Source organism: Ixodes scapularis, unplaced genomic scaffold (genome assembly GCF_016920785.2).
Source record: "Ixodes scapularis isolate PalLabHiFi unplaced genomic scaffold, ASM1692078v2 PGA_scaffold13__105_contigs__length_92229423, whole genome shotgun sequence".
NCBI classification, from domain to species: Eukaryota; Metazoa; Arthropoda; class Arachnida; order Ixodida; family Ixodidae; genus Ixodes; species Ixodes scapularis.
Window position 1 is genome coordinate 83,099,730 of NW_024609839.1, and position 25,105 is coordinate 83,124,834.

Sequence of the window (25,105 nt, forward strand, 5' to 3'; positions counted from 1 at the left end):
TACATGCAACGTTTCATCCATGACATCCCCAGCTCTTGAGTTACTACTACCACATCTCAGAGCCCCCTACTCGTCCCGCAGTTGTGGCCGAGTGGTTAAGGCGATGGACTAGAAATCCATTGGGTTCTCCCCGCATAGGTTCGAATCCTGTCGACTGCGCAAACATTCTTTTTAGAGCGCAGCTCTTAGGGGCCCGTTTCCGGCTTGAGCGGCGTCGGCGTCGCCGTCGGCGTCGCCGTCGCCGTTGGCGTCGCCGTCGGCGTAACCGCGCGGTGCATCATGGGAAATGTCCCATAATGCACCGCGCGAGCCCCCCACCGGGGTCACGTGACCTCGTGGGGGGGGCACGTGACCCCCCCCGAGGTCACGTGACCCCGGTGCATCATGGGAAATGTCCCATAATGCACCGCGCGAGCCCCCACCGGGGTCACGTGACCTCGTGGGGGGGCCCGTGACCCCCCCCCCCCCCCCCCGAGGTCACGTGACCCCCTCCTCGAGGTCACGTGACCCCCACCGATGTCGCGTGACCCCCCGATGACGTCATCGTCACTAATGACGTCACCGGCATCCACATCGTCATCGTCATCATCACTGATGACGTCATCATCACTGATGACGTCACCGGCATCCACATCGTCATCGTCATCATCACTGATGACGTCACCGGCATCCACATCGTCATCGTCATCATCACTGATGACGTCACCGGCATCCGCATCGTCATCGTCATCATCACTGGTGAAGTCATCAGTGACGTCACTAATGACGTCATCGGTACCCGCATCGTCATCGTCACTAATGACGTCATCAGTGACGTCAGTGATGACATCATCGGCATTGGGGGTCACGTGACCCCCCCCCCTGGTTAGTTTAACCCCCCCCCCAGTGCCCTTCCCTCCTCCTCCTCAAGAGCTGCGCTCTAATTCGGCGTTACAGGGAGTTGTAAGCGGCTTTCACTTTTTCATCATTTATTTATTTATCTTTTTGCCCTACACGAGCAAGTGAGCACGTCCTCACGTGCTCGTGAGCTCACAAGCATGAGCGCGAGCACCAGCGAGATCGATGTGAGCACGGCAGAGCCGTATATGTAGAGAGTTTGGCCATTCGTTGGGAAGTATAGGAGACAAATGAAGCGGCGCCATTGGCCGAAAGCGGGCTGGGCGTGTTCCAGGGCGTCTTCAGAAATTCGAATGTGACCAACCAGAAGCCGGAAATAATACCCTGGCGGTGGTCGCGAGAAACAAACCTGATAACTGCAATGGAGTAACTCTCGATGGCTGAAAATATGGTACACGTGATGTTTCAATCCCACTCATCTAAAGTGATGGTGGAAGAGTGCGACTAGCGGAAAGATCGACATAATCCTTACGCCAAACGCCGAGCGCCGGGAATCTGCCGTCAGAGCGGTCACACTCTGTCCGCGCAAAACAGAGGTTGAGCGGCGCATTCGTTTCTTACATCTTTCTGCATGATCATGATAAAACAACACGTGCACCCTATTTTCAACCACAAAGAGTTACTACACTTCACTCTTGCGCACTTATTAAAACCATTTACGAACAGAGACCTTCGATGATCGATCGGCTCATAACTGTTTCTCGCTACCACCGCTAGGGGATTCTTTTCGGCTTCTGGTTGGTCAAGAGAGCATGCCAAGCCCTCTTTCCGAGTCTGCCGCACGCCCTGGCTCTGCCCGCGCCTCCCATTGACCAAACTCTCTACATATACGGCTCTGGAGCACGGAAGCCGAACGGACAAGGCTAGATCCTAAGCAGCTTCGCCCCTAAAGCTACCGGTAATGCTAAAATTACCAAAAAGTCCTAAATTTGCGCAAGTTGTGCTCCTTTTTTTTTTTTTTTTTTGCCTATCTCGCGTAATGCTGTGTTATAAAACTGTATGAGGGCGCGTCCATTGATGTGTTTGCGTGTTATGCGGGCGCACTTTCTGGCTGGCCGCAATAACACCAGTCTCATCAAGCCAGTTTCATTAAGCCGCCACTTCTGCAATGCCTCGAGGGAAGTTTAGCCTTCCTGCACGAGCCAGAACCCCGCTGGAGCTTTGCGTGTGCAGAGCGCGAGACGACACACGAGCCGTCTCGTGAACTACCGCCTGCCGCCTGTGAACTAAAGCTATGGCGGCGTCAGGCATGCCTGGAACGCAAAGTGAGATTCGGTCTATTGCGAGTGAGCGTTGGCTGGACTGTGATTTAGCACGAGTGGACTATGAATTTTGTAAACAGTAGAAACGTCTGGCCCAATGCGCGCAAGCGGGTGCCGCTTGCGCGTGAACATAGGTTTGGCAGAGACGTGGCGTCGGCTAGTTGCCTTGCTTGCAATCGTCTATTGGGCAGGAGATAGAACTATAGGGGGCGCTTTATTGAGCTTGTTGTCTGCCACGGCCCCGTGTTTCCTAACACAGCATAATAAAACAATTTAACCTCGCCTAGCACGCCCTGGGCGCGACCGCTTCACTCTGACCAGTGCTTTGGTCACACGAAGTGCGGCCTTCGAATCGTCATCTATTATTTCTTTGATCAAAAACTAACAAGAAACTTTGGTTTGTTGTCCCCACAGCTGAAGCGTACCGCTAGAGGCGTGACTGTTCCATCTTCTCCCCAATAGGGAGTATTCGCTGGCGGCCATATTTGTAAGCGCGGCTGCTGAGCGCGTGCTGACGAGCTTCCGCAGTTCTTTTGCAACGTGCATTCTGAACCAAGACGATTGCCGGTCTTAGCAGCCTATTAATGTGAGCTCGTTCTGAGCATACGCTCTAAGCATCGCCCTCAAATATGGCCTCCAATGAATACCCCCTATACTGCCTCTCATTAGTTACGTGCAGCAGGGGCAAACGCTTAGGCCAGAGCCTCGCTTTCAGATCTGCTTTTTTTTTTCTTTCACGGTCACACGCGAAAGGAATGTAAATCTGAAAGCAATGCGTCCGCGCCTTTGCTGCACACAAATCCTGAGATAGAGTATTAGCGGCGAGATGTTTTGGTGGCGCCCTCCTATGGTTCCCCTTTGTGACGTCATTACCTTGCAAACAACAAGTTCGATGGTGTTTGTAAATAGCATGGTGGAAGCTTGAAATCATTGCACTCTCAAAGGAACACTGCCAACACCGTCAAAATTGAAGTTCTTTCATTCCTCTTATTTCCGTCGATGATAAATCCCCTTTCCTACGTCATAGTCAGCGTTCGGCCAATCGTGGAAGGCCGACCACAGCGACGCTTTCGGTCGCGCACGGGGCTAATAGGGAGTATTCACTAGACGCAATGTTTGTGGGTGATGTTTAGAGCGCATGCTCAGAACGAGCTCACATTAATAGGCTGCTAAGACCGGCTCTCTTGGTGGTGCGGAATGCACGTTGCAAAAGAACTATGGATGCTCGCCGTCAGCACGCGCTCAGCATTCACGCACACAGCTATGGCCGCCAGTGAATACTTCCTATAGAAAGATTTTAGTTGAAGGTACGCTAAGGATTGCGGGCGTTGCATGCGCGAGTTCAATCCACGCTCTAAACAACAGCACGTGCTCCTGCTAGCAACGCAGTCCTTGCCTACGATACACTAAAACTGTATATTTACACGCAGAAAAAGTCGCCTTCTATTATGTGACTGCTGTCAGCGCTAGCTGGAATAAACGGGTAAACGCAGTATATTTTTGCTGTGCGTGTCGATGTCCCAAAATATTTGCGAGTACGTTCGCTTTTTGTTTAATCGTCTGCGTTCAGCGGAATCCCCAGAAAGCTTGTCTTCAAACCGAGCGACTGTAGCTCTGCTCGCGTTATTACATTTGCCAAAGGAGACGCTTTCCCATGCTTTAGAACTCCAATAAAGGTGCACAAACGCTAGTTTTTTCACCTGAAAAAAAATGTCTTCATGTTAAATAAAAATAATCTAGTTCTCTATTTGGAATAGCAAACAAGTACGGCCCGGCCTGTGGTCCTTGCACAAAATTGGCGGCGGAAAGGGGGGGGGGGGGGGGGGGGGGTGCGGAAGGAGGGCGAGGGGGATCGCCCTCGATAGAAAGGATGAAAATGCGGGGAGAGGGTGAAATGCGCTTCCTTTCAGTGTGTATACCAGGGAAGACCCAAGACAAAAACAAAACTTTCAGCCTTTTCATTTTGGTGAAGAAGGAAGACCAGCGGAGCTGTACAATGGAAAGTAATGGCCGGCCCCAAGTCGGCAAGCCAGAGGGGAAAGGCTGCCACCATCTATGAGCGACGGCGCAACCAGATACGTGACTTGTCGCCGTCGCTCATAGGTGGCGGTAGGTGTCCAGAGTTCGGTGTCTTCATTTCTTTGCGGGGGACACGATCCTGGGGAAACTAGCCCTGAACACCTTCGCTCTAAAATGGAATTGTTTGTTACAAAATTCTGCGTTTGATTTTACAGGTTCATATTTCACTCCTCTTTAAAGCACTCTCCGCCCAGTGAAATACATTTTCGAGACGTTCCTTCGATTGCTAAAAAGTAGTCTTTAAACTTCTCGATCTTGATGCCTTTCAGCGCTTCTTCCGCGTTTTTATCACCCCTTTCACATCTGCCAACGGTTTCCTTTTAAAAACTCTCTTTCATCCTAAGAAACAAAACAAAAGTCACACGGGGCGACGTCGGGTGTATCAGGAAGGGTGGGGCACGGGGATCAAGTTGTTTTTGGTCAAAACTGCCGAAACAGCGTGGTGGGGTCAGGCGCGTTGTCGTGGTGGACGTACCAGTCTCGCCCCAGCTCGGGTTGTCATTCTGCAAACATCGCCCTGAGTGTTCTGCGGTTTTCGACCAAACACGGCACAGCCTCCGTGCCTCGTCCTACCTACTCAGCCGAACTCGCCCCGTGTGGCATCTTTTTTTTTTCTCCGGATGAGAAACTTTCTTAAAATGAAACAGTTTGCCAATGTGGAAGGGGGAACAAAATTGGCAGAAGCACCGAAAGGCGTCAAAATCGACGAGTCAAAAGTTTATTTTTAGCACGAGAAGAAACGTCTTGACACGGTGCATTGCATCAAACGGAGAGCACTGCAAAGTTGACTAAAACCTGAACGTGTAAAAATGAATACCCAATTTCCTACAAATAAATTCCCTCTTCTTTCGGGTGAATGGAGGTTAATGTATGTACCGTTTGTAACGGGCGGTAACTTGCGCCACCTAACCTAAGTCTGCAAATACATAGATGTGATTCCTCCCGCCCTTCTAGGCCATTTTCCCCTTTAACTATCATCACGCAGTATGGGATATTACCAAGATGACCTTTAAGGGATCGGGCAAAAAAACTAAAGACATCACCACCCGCCTCTTCCTTCTGGCGAGGAAGTCGTCAATTTTCCTCAGGTCAAACCTTGTCGGCGTTACCCCAACACCGGACCCACTGGAAGACAGAATTGAGACTTCGGGCCGGAGAGCGGGAGGGAGTGCCCATTTTCCTGTCCCGCCCGGTACCAGCTGTGCTAGTTAGTTGAGCATCATCCATTTTTCTCTTGATAATGTCCATCAATCTTCTAATCACCTCCTTGTTACTGTAATCTTTTTTTCTTCCGGCCTTCCGTCGTCGCCAGCAAAACCCAGGACCCCGGCCAAATCTGTTACCTCTTCAGGGAGGGCAGGGCGAAGCCCCGTGCACTTGAAAGCCAAGTGCTCCAATGTCTCGCTCTCATTACGGCAGGTGGCACATAATATGTCTGTCTCCTGAAATTTATCCCTATACGTCCTCGTCCTCAAAACTCCCGTTTTCGCCTCAAACAGTACTTAACTTCTCAGCAAATCGTCAGACAATTTTCCTTTCTTGTGTCCTCTTGTCATGACCTGCACATTGCTAGAACCGATTTCTCCTGCATTCTTGCCTCCCACTTTTTTTCTCCTTCTTTCACTCCCTTTTCCACAGAAGTAGTCCGCTCATCCCCATCAACAGCGTGTATGTATTCAAATAGAATGTTTAGGGCTCGGTTTGTCCTTTTTTTGTTTAAACTTTTCATGTATAAATACTTGAATACCTTCCGTGCCCACCGCGTATCATCCATTTCGGTCAATCTTTGTTTGAATTTTAACTTACTAAGTGCCTCCCTGCTCCCAAAAGACGGCCAGCCCAGTAGAGACAAAAAAGCAATTAATCTATTACGATTAATTGGTTTTTGGCGATGCTGTCGAACTAGGCATGACGTAATTTAAGCTAAATTTAGCCTCGCGCGCGGCGTATACTGAGGCGTAGCTCGGCCGTACATTTGTCGATCCGAGCGGGAGTGGTCGCGTTTGAGAGAGCTTACTCTGCCATTGTAGGTATAATCTATCCAAATCACACCGGTGCTCATCGAGAGTTATAAGGCTTACAAGTGTGTAACTGGTTCCAGAAATTTGACGGTTGCTCGGCTGTGGCGCCCCCGCATTCGACACGTAGGGTCCAGCAATGGCGTGAAGTGTCTAGGGTCCAAGATGGAGGGATACCGATCCTTGCGCACCCGCTTTGACCACGGTGGAACGCGTCCGCTTTCATAAGGAGCAATTGTGGAGTGAGCACGATTGCATGATTAGACCGTAAGACCCCCACATTTAAGCTGTAATATTAGTTAAGCATGTACGCTTTATAATGCACGAAGAAATGTAACGTGCGTGTTTGGCTACGTCATTTTTGCACCCCAGTGCCCATACACCTTCTGCAGTAGGCACGATACATTTCTTGTACCTCATTGCAGTTCCGCCCCCCCCCCCCCCCCCCCTTACAACCAACCCGTTTTTTTTTTTTGTAATATGGGCGATGCCATGGTGTTCTATTTATTTCTTGTTAAGCTAATTGGATGTGTTTTTTACAGTGGTCCCCCAAGAAACGTTTTAGACTGTTTCTTTTTCTTCATCCAGATCGTAGAAAATTCTGCAATGATTGCAGATCTTATTAACTAACGGTTCTCACCAATCCAACAACAGCTTAACCGTGTACTGTACATTCTCCATAGACAAGACTCGGAGGGCTGAGCGTAATACTTTCGCAACGTCTAGAACCTCACGCCGCTAAACGCCTTGAGCAACGCGGGATTAGCGTCTATCCAGCATCCGTTGGCAGCACCCGTTTCGCAATATGCGTTCCTTACGCCTCTTTTACTCTTTTCTTCGCGGGATGACATATTCCTAGGCCTAACGTGGCGGAACTAGGCCTAATGTGGCGCAGGAGAGAAAGTACTATGCCCACAGAGTGCCTACCTATAGCTCTCTCTCCTGCGGTCAGACTTGTACGTAACGCCTTACTTTTATCTACGTTCTTTTTGTTTGTTTTTCCGTAGCAAAGTAATGACTTCGTTACTTCTTGAGTTAATGAACGAGTGACGTATTTTGGTGACTTTTTGACGATGTAACAACTAGCGGTATTTCATCACATCTGGAGAGAAACTTCTTACCCTATTTGGTTTACACTCCAGCTTCCACCTGCGATTTTCACGAAAACAGAAAAATCGCCAGCGAGAAAACAATAAAAAAAAAAGATGCAAACCAATGTGTATACATACACATATGCAAAAGAAGCTGCGCGGGACTTTTTTCTGGAGTTTCTCATGGGAGCTCGGTAATACCTTTGAGGAGTGGCGGATCAGGACTGACGTTGGCGTTTTGGACAGGTTGGCTGTTTCGAAAGACGAGACTAGGGCAACTTTTTTCAGTGGCTTCTTTAGATGAAGTGAAGTTCTTTTACCTCCGTATTTTACGTCGCGGTGGTTCTTACTTTGCTGCCATTTGATACGGATAATTGCTATTCTGGGCACCCTGTCGTACCCCTTTTGTTCTACGTTCGCTCGGCGTGCGTGTCTCATCGACGGCTGTGCGCTTCTTCGGGTGTTTGTTCCCCTTCTATCGGGGTCTGTTTAGCGTTCTTGAGTGCATCCGTGTTATTTTCATTTCTCTCTCGCCGTTGTCGCAGCATTTATTTCAGAGTTTCGCTGCATCAAATGCGAACTTCTTTAGACCGTTTCCGCGTGACGGTTGCCACATTGAAATATGTCGTAGTTGGGTTTGGCGTGAAAAACTAAAATTAATATTTTAGGCCTAACAACAATAAAAAAAGTGCACGCAGAACGCCGGCGTCTGACTTCCGCATTTCAGCGCGTCAGAGAAGTGAAGTGCAGGCAAAGGCCTTTACGTCTACCCAATAATCAAACCAATCAGAGATCGGCCTTCTGACGTCTCTTCCTTGCTTTCTCGGCGCGTTCTAGCGTCTTCCAATCGGCAAGTAAAGTGATTAGCCATTTTCGCCCCAACTCAGCGACGTCAAACTTAAACATGGCGGCCGCTATGAAAAAAAAAAACAGTCTAATGGCGTGAAAGTTTGTCCGCTCCTTGCGCCTATCGTACATTTGCTTACCGCCCAACGCAACCACGTTTTTTTTTGTTTTTTTTTCCCCGAACTTAATGAATGTCGTCGCGCGCTCGGCGGCCTCCTCATCGCGTGTCCTCAATGTTCCTTTTGATCGGCGTGCTCCTTGCGTTCCGTCGCGCCGAAAACGCATTTTAGAACGCTTGCACGCCGTATAACCGCTCACAACTTAAAAAAACGTAGTGACCACAATCGCAAACTGCCCTCCATTTGAATACCAAAACGTAGGAGAATTTCAATAAACATGCGCTCCACTCCTAAAGTGTAGGTTTGGGCGTGTATGCATGAGGGGGCCGTGTACGACAGAGGAGGATCAATACCTGTGCATCGAGAAAATTGGGGACAAGGGGAGAGTTCGAATGACCAATAGGTAGACCTAAAGCAAGCTGCCTCGGTGTCCACCGCACTCGTTCAACGCGTTAGAACGCGCAACGCAGTCTATGGTACTTAGAGGGCGCCTCCGACTGGTGTGCTTAGCGTCCTATATCCCGTTATACGTCAAAAGTGGTTCCGAAGTGGCAACAAATGACTTCACAGAAGCCGGGGTAACCTGCTGTCGGATTTCGCGATCCTGGCGGTTGGTCGTATTGAAATTCTGGCGAAAAGCAAGAGCAAACGCGAGTGTCGCTGTCGTCGCAGCGTCCCGATTTCTGGCTGCCGAAACTTGCGTGGGCTGCCACGCTGGAGAGCGACCCGCAGCAGTACACGCGTCTGCGACATCCTCCAGTGCTGTTTGGGACGCCGCCAGGATCGCGACCGTCGACACCATGACACATTTATGACGTCACTAGGCGGAAATCGAGTGACCTTATTTTCGGACGCGATAAACCATAGCTTCCTCTATACTCGCAAATTCTGGGAGTTCGACGACGAAGCCATAGAGCGCCCGGTCGCAGATTGGGAGCGCGAGGATGTGGTACCACAAAAGCATCAAAGAGCCATTTCTCGGGGAACCTGGACGTCAGCGCACAGCTTTTGCAGTGGCGAGGACCCGAAACACACTTACTTGCTCGGGAGAGGTGTGTTTCGGCGTCTGTCCGCAGCGGGGCGCCAGTAACTTGGCTCTCCTCTAATCCGCTGTCTGCCGCTCCATCTTTTCCATTTCGGCGGCCGCTTCTCGTGGCCACCTGCCAGGCTTTGTGAGTATACAAAGTGTTTCAGAGAACGCAGGCCAAATCGCTCCTGTTAAAACTACTCATCGCAACGAAAAAGGCTTGTGCCGTTTTTGGTCCTGGGCCACGGGTCCATTTAGGAAAGTTATTAAAGTCCGGGATAATTAGGTTGTTAATTATGCTAAAGTTGAGGCTTGGGCGAGTTGGTACATACTTCGGAAATTAAAAACAGCGCGGAAAGACGAGGACCAGACAAAGAAGTGACACGGACGTAGCGCTGTTTGCGTAATTATGTTTGCGTAATTAACTTTTTTAATATTGTGTTTAAGAGCATAGTTTAAATTAGAAAAGTGCTCAGCATCATCGAAAAACACTAAATCAACAAATTGCACAACGATAGAAAGCACGCGAAGCATTTTACGACTTTCTGAAAAACCACACAAATTCGACCGGTTTTTAAGTTTCTGTTTGCTGTCGGAGCGCATCTCGGCCCCGGCGGCACCGCGCCCCGTGGAGACATAGTGCAATATATATATATATATATTGTGGGTCACCTGTATATATCGCCCGATCAGGCCGAGTTCCACTCGCTCGGAGGAAGTCACACGGGGAACGCTATCATGGAGAAATACTTTATCGATACTCAGTTGTGTAAGTCGGGTGCTGCGGAGGGCCAAGGTTGCCTTGTGGTCCGGGTCTTCCCTGGGCTCGCTGAGCACCGCCTCTTCCGTTCGTCACTGCCCTTGGAACTGTGTCCCTGTGCTCGCCCTGCCACGAGTCTCCTTTCTCTTCTTCGCTCACGGCGCCGTCCCTCTGCATGCATCGCGGCTCATTGTCCCCCACAATATATATATCCGCTTTTGCCTAAAGTTCAGTTTTCCCTTTTTCATATACTTAAATGACAGTCCAGAAGGGCTTTTATTATACTTGCGAGCCTTCAGAAAGGGCACTCTTCTTTTTTTTTAAATACAAGGGAGAACAAGGGTCGTGAGCATACCTTTGTATGTATGTTACATGTCGGGGAATGGAAGTAAGACAAATGGGGAAAAAAGACGCGAGTCATCCAACCTTTTAAGTATAGCTTGCTTTCTGGGGTACGAAAGTTTAGTTGGAGAAGTTTTTCAGAAGGAAACAAAAAAGAGGAGAGAGCTTAAGTCGTTGACAGCGTGTGCTGCGAGAGTTGCTTCTTGCAGCTGCAGCGTCTGGCGCAAATTAAGTTTGTTTCTGTGGGGAGGACGCGGGAAACGCGATTGAGATTATAAGAGAAGGGCTTCCGCCAGAAAATTTGTCACCCCGGCTTAGCTCCTCGCTTGCACCGTAAGGAAGAAAAATATTGCCGTCCCAAAAAGATATTGGAGTCATGAGTGAGCGATCCTCCAGAAAGACCTGGTGAACAGAACAGCGCACAAAAGGACGAGGACAGAGTAAAGGAACATGCACGGAACAGCGCTTGTGTGTTGTGCATGTTCCTTTTTTTTCTCGGTCCTCGACGTTTTGTGCGTTCTTCAGTTCACCATGTCAACATACCAACTCGCCCAACTTACAACTCTTCTCCAGACAAACGTGGCGAAAAAAAAACAAAATTACCCCGGATTCGAACACTTTTTTTTTTTGGCGCTTCGGAATCCGAAACCGAGCTTTAAAGCAAAAAAACAAACAAACGAATTATCTCTTTTTTTCCTTTTTTTTATTTTTTTTGCACACGTTATGGCATATAATGGCGTTACCTAACGTCAAGGTATAGACAAGTTTTAAGATAATAATTATTGCAGAAATATGTATGAGGCATCGACTCAAACTAATTTGTCAAGCATCACGGTCAGAAAGTCGGTTTACCGGTTATTAAATTAGTCAGCACAGAACCAGCGCGAACATGGGATAATCGGGAAATTATTATTCGTTTCTCGTATTTTTTACAAAATTTGTTTTCTTACATAGAGGCTGCCCTTTTGAAAAACAACTCGCAATTACCCAAATTATTAACGCGAACACACGGAGGGAAAGCTCACTGAAAATTTAAGATGTGCAGGGTACGGCACATTATGTTTGCGATTCCTTGATTGGCGTTCTCATGGAGCAATTTCATTGGCAGCAAAGCTCTAATTAGGAACTAAAGGGAACAACGAAAGGTTGGTATCTATTGTAGCTTGGGATCTCGTGATATTTGCTCACTCACCCAATAATCGAGTCCATGTGAATATTGGCACAGTTACACGTTCTACAAGCCACTTGAGATTTGAATGATGAGCGTGCAAGCCTCGCAATAGTATATCACTTGATCCTCGAATTCCGGTGCAAATAAGGTACCCAAGATCAAGTTGTTCTTTCTTTCTTTTTGACAAGCTTCTTCAAGAGTTGTTCTGTTCGTATTTTTTTTTTTTTACTGTTCCTACGTCCCAGGGTTACTATGAAAGTTAGTGTATTTATTTTATTACGCGATGGTTTTAGGGAGAAAGGTTATAAGCGCGGCGTTTATCTAAATGGCGGCAATCATAGTCGCATAGTCAGTCTCCTATACAGTGGGAAAGCCTGTCTCAAAACTAGAAGTGAGAGAATGGCAGAACATGACAGAAAGAAGGTGTGGGGTCGGTGGCACCCTCACGATTCCGCGCGCACTTTCCGAAACTTTAATCTTATCTCCCCCCCTGCCCCACCCCTTTCCACCCCCCCCCCCCCTCAAAAAAAAAAAAAAAAAAAAAAACAAAGAAAAACATTTAGTCTGTTATTTTTTTTTTTTTACGTAGACCTTCGGCGCGTCTTCCTACTTACTCCTGGTTCCGCGAGGAGAGCAAGGTATGCCGTAAAGAAGCTTATAAAGGAAGCTGGGTGTTCTTTTGTTTTTTTCTTACTTCTTACGCAAAAGAAGCAAAAACAGAGGCAGTGCTACGTACGGTCGCTAGGATTTCTCAGTAGCGCTACCTGCAAATTAGCTCCCCCCCCCCTCTCCCCCCCGTTCCCCCCTCCACGCCTCCCACTTTTCCCGCGACCTGGTGGCCTATTGTCCTGACTCGAAAGGCGCAGGTCTTCCCTTTATAAAGGAGGCTATAATAATAATCTGGCAGGATGAAAACGGAAGGGACACTCTCGTGACCTCGACATGACATTGACAATGCCACTAAAATGAAGTCGCAAAAGGTTCAACGCGGCGACACGATTTGCTACGGAAAGGCTTAGAGGACACTAAGGATTGCCTTCCTTGTTCCTACGCGGTCATCATGACATGCAAAAAAAATTTAATGTTTAAGACAATATAGTATTGGCATGTAAACCACACTGCTTTTATATCGGAGTTACTGCAATAATAATAAAAAACTACGATGTTTGTGAGAGAAAATAAGACCCAATGTCCCATAACCACGTAACCTTAGGTCACAATGGAATGTGCCTACGTAACGTGAAGTCAGCGTGACACGCCAGTTTTTTTCCCCTAATAAAAAACTGCCCATCGCACGAAGCTAAATGTTTATAAGAATGCGAAGGTCGCTGTAGTGATAAAATGTAAAAGTTTAAAAACATCACGTTACCCAAATACTAAAAACAAACAGAAAATAAAAAATTTATCTGTGAGCCGACATTAGCCTAGGCCTAATAATTGTTAAAACAGAAAATGGCATTGTGGCACTTATTTCAGTAGAACGAAATACTTGTCAGCAATAAAGAAAACGACATTGCAATTCTTTTTAACAATGTTTTTTTTTTCACTGAAATGAGTGTTTTGAAAATGCCGCATTCTAGTACCACCGTTGGAGTGAGACTCTCCCCGAGTTTCAGCTTAACGTGTTGCAAAGGTTAGTAATGAGGGAAAAAAAATCCATGTTTCGTTTTCTCTCACTGTCCAGGTAGTTCGACATCCTCACAGGCAAGTCCAGTAGGAAAGCGTCTAAGTATGACCTGATATTACTAGAAGCTTAAAACCTTCGCGCTCAAATTTATGTCCCGAGACCCCGCTAACGTCTCCAGCGCCGCTGTCTCCGAGGGGTCATCCGAATAAAAATGGAGGTCCCTTCTCTACGTCTACCTACCACAGCATCACCAGAGAAATGGATTAAAGCGCGTTTTCAATCAATCCTGTGTTGCTCGAAGAAAAGTGAGAGAACGGAATGCAGAAAGACGACAACAGTTAGAAAGGATCGAGCTTAAAGACGCCATTGATTTCGTTGCATATATCAGTTTGTGTACGATGCACTTCCAAGTTTTCAGCTTTCTTTGTTCAACAAAATATAATCGACCAGCAACGAAAAAGGAAGCGACGAATCCAAGTGTAAACGTAGCTGCAGACGACGACAGGTGGCTGTTTTTAATGCCCGTCTACGTACGTTCTTGCACAGTTCTATATTTTGTTTGCGTGCATACTATCGTTCTTCGTAAAATAAAATTTTATGAAGTCATTTTTTCTCGCGCATACCAATGCCGTACAGTGATGTGTAAAAGCGAAAACAAATAAATAACCAGCCTGAGCTTCTTCCCATTTCCTGTTGAAACGCGGCTGCGCACGGTTGATAGAATCTCCGTCATGTTCCTATATTACACTCGGGGATCGGCCGTTTATTTTTTTTTTTCTTCTTCTGACACTTTTTATGACAGCTGTGTATAGTGTTTTTCTTACAAGAAGCGGGACGCTCACCGTCATGCTTCAGCGTCTTTGTTGCGCTCTGTGTTAACGCAGAACGCAACAAACGCGTACTTTTACCCGCAGTCGCCGTAGTATTTCTTCTAAATATTTGAATTAGCTTGGCCGTTTTCTCACTCAAAACAGCAGTTAACACTTCTCAAACGAATGAAATTTTGCGACCTTTTTGTGCTCGACGAGTTTTCTGAATGGCGGCAGACGTTTGTGTAGAACGCGTTGTGTAAAACCAGCAGAAAATTGAAATGACCAACTTAGTTCTAGCGTTTCGTCTTTCCCATTTCTTTTTTAACTTCCCTCGTCTGACCCGTGGAAGGGGTATTCACTGCAAGCCGTATTTGAGTGCGTTGTTGACAGCGCATGCTCCAAACGAGCCCTCATTTATAGTCTGCTAAGAACAGCAATATGTTGGTGTGAAAAGTGCGTTTTAAAAGTGCTGCGGTCGCTCGCCCTCAGCTCGCGTTTAGCAGTCATGAACGCTGCTATGGTCACCAGTGAACACCCCTATACATATATTACCTATTTTTGAGGGTTGGTCTTATTATTGTTAGTCTACCTCAGCATACCCCCTCCCCCAAAGCGGTGTGAAGAGAGATGCGCGCGATAATAAGATAAACGGCTCTGCATCTCAAATGTCATAGTAAAAAATATATATATATATATATATCTAGAAAGAGGACAACACATATTTGGCCGCCCGTTCGAAAACGAAACAGAGCTTCTTGAGGGTGCTGCAGTTTGGGTTTACGGACATGTAGAGTTGCAGAAGGCAGTCTTGTGGTTACGGGGTGAACCTGGGATACACTCCTGTACCACATGTGTCTGGATCCTTAGTAGTTTAATTTCGAGTTTGCCTGATGGTGCACAAAACGTCTTTGTTGTGAGACTTTTATTGTAATCGAGAAGTACTACGAACTCGAATCATTATAGACTGAAAAAAAAAAAGATTATCGCGCTTAAAATAATAACTAAACATTGCAAAAAAAAAAAACAGATGGAGTAGTCTAGGCGTAGTTGTTATTTACGCTCGTCTTGGGACGAAAGTGGGCAATGTCTTCATTTATTATTTGTGGATTATTTCTATTCTCTGAGTAGGTACAGTATAGGTGTCGAAGTAAAGCTACACAAATTTCATAACAAGAGCCCAGAGAAGCGCTGATACTTGTACTTTACTCCAAAGTACGTTTTGGGCGATTTTACGTAATCCGCAACATACTCTAAAGCAAATAAATATATTTATATTTATCACCACAATTTATATCATACGAGAGTACCTTCTGTCGCAGAAACGTACGCAAAAAAAAATATATATTTTTTTTATAAACAAAAAATCATTAGGGCGAAGTAAACCTCCATAGTCTATCTTGCCTTTTTATTTGTCAATGCATGAATATAAAAAAAAACAGTCGATAATTAAATAAACCCAAAGTGTCCTGCCCGAATATTGAATATTTGAAGCTTGAATGCACGTCGTATTTTCCCATTATTTGGTCATAACCAATTCTCGCGGACTATATTCCTTGCGAGCGAATGTCAATATTTCATACAGTTGTACGGCGGAAACTGTTCAGCGTTAATAACTTAATTTGTTGCTCCGTATCGAGATTTTTGTTTTATATTTATTTTGAAGGGGCCTTGTTGAATGCTAGTTTGGGCCCAAGCCATAACGCATGTCGCGGTAGCAATTAATTTAGGGAGCGGGCTGCTTTTTTCCCCCACTGTTTCTTTTTCTCCCGCTTTCCTTACCACCCTAATTAAAAGCGAGAAACTTTTGCGGGAGAGCGACGTTGGAACGCGAACTTTGTACAACGAGGAATACAAGGTAAGGAGAAACACACAGAAAACAAAACAAAAAGGTCGAGAAACATTAAAAAAATTAAAAAAAAATAAAGAGGAAAGAGAGAAAATTATACGCGCACTGGTGCTCAGAAACCTAGAAGAAAGTTCCGTTGATTGAAATTGCGCTCCATGAATTTTAGACTTTGTTGCACATTACTAGAAAGGCAACTCGATTTTTTAATTACATATAAGTCGACGTCACCCGCCCCTTTCCTTTTTCCTTCCCTGCCCTTTCCGCAAACTTTACGACCTTTGATTAAACGTTCTGAGTTTGAAAACGCAATTATTTGTCGCGCTTAAAGTGTTCTCGTAATTTCAGGGGGAAAACATTTATATGCCGTACTTTCCGTATGTAAATCCTGCCTGTTGGGGCACTTGATATTACAAACTTTAGGAAAAGCGAAGTCATCAAAACGAATACCGTAAACACACGCGAAGATTACGCTAAAGCAAGGCTACCGTTCCTACTATTTACAACTCGAGATTTGTGCCATTAAACTTCTCTGACTTCAAAATATATCTGTGTAGTTCCCTGCAGTTGACTGGTTGAAAGACACAATCTCTTCTTTCGAAGCCCCAACGGTGTAGCTGGATTTTCGCTCATACTTTTTTGTCGGCGAGACATTAATGAAACATCGTGTCATTTAGCGGGTATAGATTACGGGCAATATTGCTGGTCGTATATAACAATCCTAATTTTAAGAAATTGAAATTTTAAATAAATCTCTTATCTTTTTAAATAAAAATAATTTTTTAAACATTTTTGTTTTTGTTTTTAGGTTTACCATAGTAACAACATGCGATGGTGCATTTTTGCAGTCGCGTTTTTCCTAGGGTGCCTCAATGTCCTTCTGTTAAGGGTGATGCCACCCTTTGTAGTACCCGATGCCGACAGCACGCGCTTTCGGGTAATATACAAAGAAATCGACGAAAACAAAATGTCGCCATAGCACAGTCAGCGCCACAAACGCGTGCAGGGACACGCTCTTTCACGCGCTTCTGAACAAAATATAAAAATAAAAGTGTGGGACAAAATGGCCAGATGTCTCCACCCTAAGCAAAGCGCACATGAAGGCACCCTAGTTTTTTCTATTGTGCACACCCAACATTTCATACTGCTGCTGCTGCCCAGTAGGAGGACGGTTGCGGATTTAAGATAGCCTTAGCCCTACGCAACTATGCTAACTCAATGTTAGAATATATCTACTAGCCTCTACCAGTTATAAACACACTCGAATTACCCGCAAAAGCGCAAGGTCAAAGTACCTCAGACGAAACAAGCGTACGGCAAGCAAAAACAAGCGCAGGCACACAAAACGGACACGGCACATGTGGGGTACCTTTTGTCAGTTATGGGTTGATCTAATGCTCTAATTATTGTGAAGATAAAAATGGCGTCTTTTTGTGGTTCGTGTCCTCCAGCACGCGATCGTTTCTTCCCGTCTTGCTTTGGCTGCGCATGCATGTTTGAGGTCCACGACACGCCGAAGCGTTATCGGAAGTGTAGAAGCTCGCGCTGAATTCGGGGGAAGTGAAGGACCTTCTAATTTTGCTATTGATTATGTTTTCTTAATATCACAACTCATGCTAGTTTTACTAGACGTTTATGACACGCACGTGTTTCTGTCATGTGAAACATGACAAGACGCGTAGTCAGTATTTGCACATATCCGGTATTAACGGAGTGCCATGACCACGGCCCGTGGGAGAGAATTTCCTTCCATTTACATACTGGATATTTGAACCCCGGGTGCGATTTATAAGGAACACCTGAAATATCGCGTACACACACAAAGCCACGGGCACGGATGTGCAGACACACGCTCATACAAACTCACACACAGACGCGCGCGCGCGCTTCCACCTACTTACGTTCACACACATACATAGAGACACACGCATACACGCGCGCACAATCACGCACACACATACGCGCGCGCACGTACACATATGTATGCACGCACACGCACACACATGCCCACATGACGGGATTCTATTCAATGACAACGGTGTGTATAATTGCCAGGTATCACCCGGGTCTGTCCCCTTATCACAAATCCGCAGCAGGTCTCCGCGAAACAGCGTCCCCTCCGTCGGCACCTAACTAGAAAAAAAGACGGAAGAAACAAATTTAAACCAGGGATGGATGCGCAGCTGGAACGTCCGGTCTGCTATGTTTTCCCCTTTATTTTTTTTTTTTTTTTGACTTTTTACTGGAACTTACGCTAGCCGCAGGAGCTACGCAAAACTTCAGCACACGCTAACCAATCTTTTTCCGCAGTAGGAAATTTCCATAGCTACTTAGTTCAAGCCGCTGAAAAACTAAAATAAGAGAAGGGAAGGTTCTACATCTAAAAGACTAATTAAAAAAAATAATATATATATATATATATATATATAAAATGTGTGCATATATATATAAATCAGAAGAGCGAGTTGTCGGGAAGTGAAGACGGATTAGTGGGGGATTTTTGTTTTGGGCTTCGCGGATCTCAGTCTACCGTGTGACAGTGATGGATTCGGGGGTCGGCTAAGAAGCTCGCACCTGTGCGCTCGGTTCTATCGAAGCTGAAAGCCAGCCCGCCTTCTGCCCTCAAGCCTCCTCTGATAAGGGCAAGACTGGAAGGGGGGGGGAGGCACTAAGAGTGTGTTTTTTCTAGTATATTTCTTGCTAAAATGTTGAGATATCTTAATAATAGTGCGCTGCTTTATCTTTAATTATTTTGCTTCTTACCTGCTGAATGTCACAGCCTTATTGTTGTACGCGCGTGTAATTTCATTCCAATAGTTTTTCTTGGGGAACGAAAGGCATTACAGAGGAGAGTAGGCACCCTAACTGAAACATAAAAATAAAAAGGTGAAAAAATGCGTATGAAATGTTTTTTTTAACTTATTAGTAATTGCAATTCTGAAATCAACAGTGTTACTAATCGAAACTAGGACAGCGGGGAGGCGATTCCGATCAATGCAGGTTTGAGGTACGAAAAGGGATTAAAAGTAAATGTGCCGCAATGGGGAATTCTATCATATAGTCGATGATTGTTGCGTGATGTTACGCAAGATGGTTTTGAAAACAGTGCTTGGCGAAGTGTTGGGTCGGAGTGACAAATCTCGTGAAACAGACATTGGCGAAATGTTTTTCCACGAAGGGGGAGGTTATCTAGGGATAGGGATGCTCTCGTAGAGGCAATACTTAGGGCTGGTCAATCGATTGGTTAATCAACCGATTAATCGATTAATGCCTTAATATTGATGAATTGTTTAACCGGTTAATCGGTAACATTTTGACGAACCAAAAGAAAGTAGAAATGAAACGCCTTCATCACGCAGGCGTGGACGGACGTGGACGAGTACACCGGTACGAAACTTTAGGTAAAATGTGAACCGAACTCTGAAGGCGAGATTTGTAACTCTAGACAAGTGCAGAAGGTTACGCGTGTCCCGGACGATTCAATTCCCTGCGAGCGCCCATCTTGTTCATCGTGGACAATTGTTAACAATCAAAGGAGGTCGCTGTTGCCGGATAATCCCTACCGATCTCTTTGCCTCATGCAGCTGAACTAATTGTCTCTGAGTAGAGTGTCATAACTGTTCTCAACTACACAGCGAGGTTGATTCGTAATCGAAATTCCACAGTGTACCCTTCACCACATATTCAGCAAAGGCAAAAGAAAACAAAATGCTTAACAATAATATGCGTGGAATAGAACGAGACCGATTCATCGATGAATTAATCGATTAGAAAGTGGCGATTAATCAGGTTAAAACTTAATCGACGCCCAGCCCTAGTCGCTGTGCGGTGAGAGTTAGAAAGTATACAACGGGCTAATAAATTTAGGATGGATTCGGCAACATATGCAAGTGTGATACCGGAATCCCAGATTGAGGCTGTTTGTTTAAGTTTAGTACAAAATAATGTTTTATAAATAAGAAGTTTTAATTAAACGGGAGCAAGAAACAAATTCCTTTTGGTATAGCCCAATATTTTATTAGTGTTGTTAGCGACGAAGTCGACACGGGTTTTTCAGAAACTTTCATTAGTTATATGGACACCGGGGTATTTATAGGAGGGGAGGGTGAGGGGATACATATATTGATTAGTTAGGAAAGTTGAACGTTATTTTGACGAAAAACTCTCATGGATTTACATTTAGAGATGCTATTTATTCCAGTCGCCTAACCATTTTATAACATTGTGATTGCTGGCCTGAAGAGGATAGATGTCCAAATAATTATTAATTTTTTTGTAAATAACTGAGTCGTCAACATAAAGGCTAATAGAAGAGGAGACACATATAGGCATGCCACGAATATAAATAAGAAAGAGAAAGAAACCTAATACTGAACCTTGTGGGACACAGGGGTTAACTCGTGAATACGTAAAATTATTTCAGTTGGTGTGAACAAATAGGGGACGGTTAGTTAAAAAGGAATTTATCAAGGCGACAACGTATGGTCGTATGTTAAGGCTACAAAGTTCATAAAGAAGGACGTGAGGAGCCTTATCAAAAGCTTTTGAGAATTCGAGAAGTATGCAGTGTCATCCGCTTGAACATAATCAAAGATTATGTCCAAGCGGATGACACTTCTGTAATCGATTTTTTGGAATGTTCATTTAGCCAGTTCCAGCTTGCCTGCGATTGTGAGTCCGTGGAGGAACTGTGGCAGCGTTTTAAAGGAGTTATAAATCATTGTGTAAACAGGTTTATTCCGACTCGCTTTAAAAAAACAAAACAACAAAACCCGTGGATCAATCGTAAGATTATTCACATGAAGCGTAAAATAAATAGATTACGGAAAAGAAAAGATAGTAAAGACCAGATATCTCAGGTCCGTCGTAATTTGAAAATCGCATTAAATGAATCCAGGCAACAGTTCTTTAATCGGAGACTTGGCGAAAACGCCAGAAAAATTTTGGCGTTTTTTTTTAGTGAGAAGAAAGAAAGCATCGATCATGTTCAAACCGCAACCAAGATGGTTACAGAACGGAAGGAAATAGCAGACTGCTTCAATTAATTTTTTCAGTCTGTTTTTTCGAAAGACAATGGTAATAGCTATGACGGTGAACAATTTAATTCATTCCCGTGCTGCATGGAAGATTTTTCAATAACTCGGGTGGGCGTATTTCAGCAGTTGATAGAGTTGGATGTAAAGAAGGCCATTGGGCCTGATTAAATACCGATTGCATTTTTGCAACGATATGCCGAGTGGGTGTCATTTTATCTAGAAGCTATCTTTCAGAAATCTTTGCAAACTCACTCACTACCACAAGATTGGCGTAGTGCAATCGTAATACCTATTTTTAAAGGCGGAGTCCGAGCAATCGTGAATAATTATCGCCCCGTGTCTCTTACTTCTGTGTCATGTAAGCTTCTGGAGCACAATATAGCAAAACATATTATTATTTTTCTAGAAGAGAACCAGTTGCTTTACCCGCATCAACACGGGTTTCGAAGCAATCCACTGTTAATCAGCTAATCGAAACTATTCACGATTTTTCGTTAGCAATAAACGACCAGAGGCAGTTAGATGTTATTTGTATAGACTTCGCAAAAGATTTTGATAAGGTTTCTCATAATAAACTACTCTTCAAACTTCGACAAATCGGTATTAGCTCTACAATATTAGAATGGATTGAGGATTATTTGATCAATCGCAGGCAGGTGGTGCGTGTTGACGATTGTATGTCTTGTTCGTTGGAGGTGTTTTCTGGTGTCCCCCAAGGATCTGTGTTGGGACCCTTATTATTTTTGTTGTACATCAACGATATTGCTAGCATTGTAGAGCCAGGCGTAGAAATGAAGCTTTTTGCCGACGATTGTTTACTTTATTCGGTAGTCACAAATGTGAATGAGCAAATTAAAATCAATCGTAGCCTTCAGGCTTTGAACATGTGGTGTGAAAAGTGGGACATGGAAATTAACTATACTAGATCCACATTTACTCATATAACTAAAAAAAAGAGTGCACTTTGTTTTAGGTATAACATTGGAAATAACTTCTTGAACAATGTAAATAGTTTTAAATATTTAGGAGTGACCATAACCCATGATCTAAACTGGCGAAAACATGTGGAAAACGTGTGCTCTAAGGCTTCAAAGAAATTGTACTTCTTAAGGAAAAAATTGCACAACGCAACAAAGAACGTTAAGTTAATTGCCTACAAAACATTCGTGAGGTCAGTTCTAGAATATGCATCGGCTGTCTGGAGTCCACATCAGAAAGTCTTGAAGTCCAAATTAGAAAGAATTCAAAGATTAGATGCCCGCTCTGTTTGTACTAAATATAAATGGACAGATTCGGTTACATCAATGTTAGACTCATGCGACTTAGAGCTACTCGAGACAAGGAGACAAAAACATCGACTGATATTGTTTTTTCAACTCATCCATGGACAAATTAAGATTAATAAGGACAGCTATGTAAAACTACCATGTAAACGAAGTGACCGATTAAATCACAACTTAGCCATTGAGCCGTTGAATGCCCGTGTTGATGTTTTTCGATACTCATTTTTTCCTGATGTGATTGAATCCTGGAATACATTGCCTAGTTATATTGTTGACAGGGAAAATGTTCGTGAATTTGAGAGCCTACTTGACGTGTACTATTGTTGTGAAAGATGTTAGGTAATGTGTTTTGTTGTTTTTCCCTCTCTGTAATGACCCTGGCAAGGGTTAACAGTATTTATAAATAATAATAATAATAATAATAAAATCTGGAACCCCAGTTAAGGGGTGTGTGAAAATTATGATTAAACGTGAGAAGTTTAGTTTCACATTAGTAAAACTTTCGAAAACCATGTTTCGATGTTTTAAAGAAAGACGCTTATCCTAAAGGTAACCACGTTGACAATAACTTACGTGCTAAAGGATTTTGCATGGAATGCTAAGAGATTGGACGAAAGTTGGAAGGAGCACTCAGTGTTCACGCGACTGTGAAAATAATTTATGTAAGATGATACCAGTATTCAGTTTAGTGTTTTAAAACAAAACTCAGCATTTATATTCTTCATTTTCGCTGCAGAAGACATTTTTTAGGTTCTCAATAATGCGAGCAATTCCTTCACGTGTATACGAAGGCGATATATTGGCAAAAAATCACGTGCTGAAGATTCAGGACGAGAGATGACCGGCATAAAAAAAAATTTGGCAAACACGTCACTGAAAAAAAAAAAAAAACATACAGTGTGCTCAACTGTTAAATATAACGGGGGAGCGGTGACTGAAACTGATATCAGAGCTATCTAGCGATTAAATCAATGAAACGGCAGAGAATAAGGCGGCTCTGCTTGCGATTGTCACCACTCCCCGATTCAATTATCGCATGACCTTCTCGTTTCTTTATCTTTCAAGCTTTAAACTTTTACTTGTTTGTTTCGTTGTTTTTGCCACTCTGTTCAGTCACATCTACGCATTTACCATGCCGGGCTACCATATCTTGGTGATCTTGCAGTTTCTCTAATAAAGGCCACCTTCTTTAAACAACAACAAAAACAATCAAAAAGCGATTTTTTTTATCGCCGAGTCACGCATCGGTGATTGTTTCGGAGCTGGGAGTGTAACTCCCGAAAACAACAGCTGCATACGCTGCCAGAGTGATCCGGTAGATGACGCATGCAGTCTCTCCAGCCACCGCTCCCGCGTTATATTTAACAGTTGAGTACACTGTACATAGCTGGACACTTCCTCTCAGTCGGCGTCCGTAAGTATTAAGGTGGGGCTAGAAGTGGGATTAATGACATTCCAAATTAAACGTGGATTGTTTAACAGTACGGGTAAAAACGTAATGATGAAAAAAAAAGACATTTGCATCCTAAGCCATTTTTTTTTTATAAACTTGAGCTGCGAGACGAAACGCTGTCCAACGCTTTTTGTCGCCCGAGAGTTTAACGGCACAAAATACGGGTGTCTTGTTTCTTAGCATTTTTTTTTTTCGTTTTAATATGGCGATTCGGTAGGTGACGATGATATGCGAAAAGGCACGTGAGGATTCATGGGTTATGCAACTTTTTTTTTTAATAGACTCACTCTATTTCCTACCGAGCACTCCCACAAAACAATACATGTAAAATCTAGAAAAAGACAAAGTTCGCAATTTTTCGCAGCAAATGAGCTCTAGCGTAATTATAAATTCGCTTCATTTGTTTGTCTCAAAGTATCACGTAGATTTAATAATAAACGCTATAAAGAATGATGATTGAGACCAGACAAGTAAGTTAATAAAGAGGTGAGCTCGCGAGATGTAGCCAAAACGAAATCTAACTCAGAAGCGGTAGAGGCAGGAATACGCGTCGGTTATGTCACCATTTGGAAGAAATTAAAATCGAGACACAAATATACGAACTCGGTACAATCTGGAGAAAAGAAAATAAGGTCAGTAGGTGCATCTTGCAAATCTATGGAAGGATAATTAAAATCGCCCAAAAGTATGACTCGTACACTGGAAATCAAAACAATTACTGCGTTAATCCCATCGCGAAGTATCGAAACAAAAGTGTCAATTCTAGGGGGAGGGCGATAACACGCGCCTGAAAAAGGGAGCGGAGGAGCGGCTTGCATGCTTTTGCATTCACAACACATAAGGAATGCTTAGGTGTACCTCGAGCTCTTTTTTTATCTATTTGTACCCACATGACAGGGAAAATCTGACGGCGTGTGTCTGTAGACAAAACAGAAGAAAGGGAAGCGCGGCGCGGAGGGAGGAGAGTAGGGAAATACAAAGGCGAGAGGGATGCACGACGTCACAGGGCGGAAGCCAATGAGCGCGCGGATGCTGGGGCGAGTCTGAACTTACGGAGCGCGTATGCCTCGGTTTGTGCTGCAAAATGGAGTGTGAACCAAGCACTGGTCCAAGAAGGCGGCAAAAGAAGACGGATCGTGAACGAAGGAGGCGGGCTGCCGAAACCGGGGAACGGCGAAAGCAGCGTTAAGCAGCGGATGCCGCTGCTAAGCGTGCAAGGCGGGCTGACGAGACAGAAGAGCGGAAACAGCGACTAGCTCGGCTGGCCGAAATGCGGTCGGCCCAGTTAGACCCCGAGCGTCTGGGAACCCGAAAGGGGACCGCGATACTCCGCTACTACAGCTAAACCCTAACCGGCATGATCGGCCTCGGGAGAAAGAGAGAGAGAGAGGGTGTGCTCCTCTTCCACCCGTTGAGGCGCGAAGTAGACATTCTAGACG

The 25,105-nt window shown here is 44.7% G+C and overlaps 1 pseudogene; it reads left to right on the plus strand.

Annotated features, from left to right (window-relative positions):
• The window catches only part of LOC115309517, a 162,816-nt pseudogene that overhangs the window by 65,819 nt on the left and 71,892 nt on the right, over positions 1 to 25,105 (plus strand).